The sequence below is a fragment of the Aptenodytes forsteri genome, unplaced genomic scaffold (genome assembly GCF_000699145.1).
Source record: "Aptenodytes forsteri isolate BGI_AS27 unplaced genomic scaffold, ASM69914v1 Scaffold230, whole genome shotgun sequence".
NCBI classification, from domain to species: domain Eukaryota; kingdom Metazoa; phylum Chordata; class Aves; order Sphenisciformes; family Spheniscidae; genus Aptenodytes; species Aptenodytes forsteri.
The window spans coordinates 643,881-646,252 of record NW_008795711.1 but is presented as its reverse complement, the minus strand read 5'-3'; the positions used below and the strand labels follow the sequence as shown (position 1 = coordinate 646,252).

The window sequence follows — 2,372 nt, the reverse complement described above, 5'->3', positions numbered from 1 at the left end:
CAGCAAAGGGGGGGGGAAACCGATAACGGAGGCAGCCACGTGCGCGATGGGACGGGCGCGTGCGTGGACGGGGACGTCGGTGCGTCCGGCTGGCCCGGGGCGGCAACGGGGTGTCCGAAGCCCTTTGCTGGCGGGGATGGGGCTGCCTGCTTGTGCCTGGAGCGGGGCCAGACTCTGCCCGTGGTTGCTGACTCATTCTGCAGCTGAGCATCCCTGGAAAGCCACCGCTCCGCTGCCTGCCCTCCCCCCGGCTCGCTGCGGGCTGGCAGGGCACCTTGTGAGCCGGGATGAGTAACCGTCACGTGGAGGGGACAAGGGGGCAGTGGAGGAGAAAGCCCCTCTCCGGAGACGGGAAGGGATCCGGCCCTCGGCTGTCCCCTCGCAGCATCTCCTGCCTTTCACCCTGGACCGGGCGCTGCAGCCCCAAATCGCGCCGGCCCCGCGTTCAAGGAGCCGCCCCTGAAAGCGGGGCCGAGCTCAGGGGAGAAAGAAAGATCGCTCCCGTCCCAAAATAGACTTCAGCTCCATTTTCCACCTGGTTTCCCACGGAAATGGAGGTTAGCTGGTCCCGCTGCTTGCATGCGTGCCTGCATCTCGGTCCGTCCCTGGTGGCTCCTGAGCTCTGAGGTCTCAGAGACGATCGAGCCCCACGAGCCACCGCCATCCTCCCCTCTCCGAGTTTTTTGACTGTTTTTCCCTAGTCCTGCTCCCAGCTTTTTCCTCCCAACGTGTGGGCTGAAAAATTTTCCATTTGTGGCAAATAGGAAAAAACCCAAACCCAAAAATCCAACCCCAAACCCCAAACGTGACATCTGAGAGTCTCTTGCCCCATCATGGGACTCCAGGACCTCGGGGCATCGCCCATGGGCAGTGTGAAACTAGATTTAACCCTCTCTGTGTCCCATTCCCGGTGCCGGCACCCTTGTCCCAGCCAGGAATGGGCACGGGAGGGGAGCAGACACCCGCTTACCCCAGCTTGCCCCGTTCCTGCAGAGTTTTATCATTTGAATTTCCTCCCCGGGGCTTTGCGGCTGCTGCCGGCCGCTGCTCACGCCACCGCGGCGCCTTGGGAACGGGAAGAAAAGGCGCCCGTGACAAAAGCCTTCCTTGCTTGGCCGCCCAGGGGGACAGCAGCCAGCCCCCACGCTGGAGCTTGGCCATGGCCGCCGAGCAGGAGGGTTTTGTCTCTCGCTCCAGAGTCGTGGGGCTGAATTCAAATGATCCGGCCGGAGCAGAGAAAGCCCCTGGCTTGGCTATGGCACCACCGGCCAGGTCCTGGGCGATTGGACTTTGGCTGCCCGTGCCGAGCTCCTGCTGGGAAGGGGGTGGTTCGTGGTATGCACGTGATGGTCGACGTCCACGGTGCTTGGTGCTAGTGGCTGTATGTCCATGGTGCTTGGTGCCAGGGGCTGCACATGCATGGTGCTTGGTGCTGAGGGCTGTACATCCATGGTGCATGGTGCCAGGGGCTGCACATGCATGGTGCTTGGTGCTGAGGGCTGTACATCCATGGTGCATGGTGCCAGGGGCTGCACATGCATGGTGCGTGGTGCTAGGGGCTGTATGTCCATGGTGCGTGGTGCCAGGGGCTGTATGTCCATGGTGCGTGGTGCCAGGAGCTGTACATTCATGGCGCATGGTGCTAGGGGCTGTGCACGTATGGTGTGTGGTGCTGGGGGCTGTATTCACACCCTCTCCCCTGTGCATTGATCCCACGGGTAAACTCAGGGAGCACTGTTCGCAGAGGGATGCAGGCGATGAGGACAGCCTTCCATCAGGCTGGCCCTGGCAGTCAGCGACCTGGCCCAGAGAGCGCCACGGAGGTGCCAAATCCGCTTCTGTGGCTGCCGAAATCAATGCAGCACAAAGAGCTCATAAATTACAAAGCTGCTCTGAGTCTCAGGGTCACTGTGCTCCCGTCCCGGGGAACTACGCGGTGCATCCGCAGTACGGGGGAGCTGAGGAGACCCCCCCAGACCCCTGAGGAGCTTCTGCAGAGGGGTGAAGGGGTATCGGGGCTGCGTTCCCCTGCACCGCGCAGGGGCATCTCGCTGCATCCCCAGCATCAGCCTCCTCTACGGATGGCTGCAAGAGGCCGTGGGCAGCCTGAGCCCCTCCACGACATGCCCGGCATCCCCAGCGGTCCCCCGTGCTGCTTCCCAGCGAGGGCCGGGGTCCGGTGATGGCAGCGCTAGACGTTGGGCTCTCCTTTCAGCGCCGGTCCCCAGCCTGCCGGGGAGAGCCCTTTGTGCCAGGCAGCCTTGAGAGAGGCCTGGAACATAATGGCTGCTTTGGTCGGCCCTGGTTTTCCCAGCCTGCGCGTGGAGAACCTCCAGCGTGAGCTGAATGGCAAAGAGAAGCCCTCCTGCTCC

The 2,372-nt window shown here is 63.0% G+C and overlaps 1 protein-coding gene across 1 annotated transcript in view; it reads left to right on the top strand.

Annotated features, from left to right (window-relative positions):
• The window catches only part of BCAN (brevican), a 22,085-nt gene that overhangs the window by 6,418 nt on the left and 13,295 nt on the right, over positions 1-2,372 (top strand). The gene's annotated exons all lie outside the window — the stretch shown is intronic.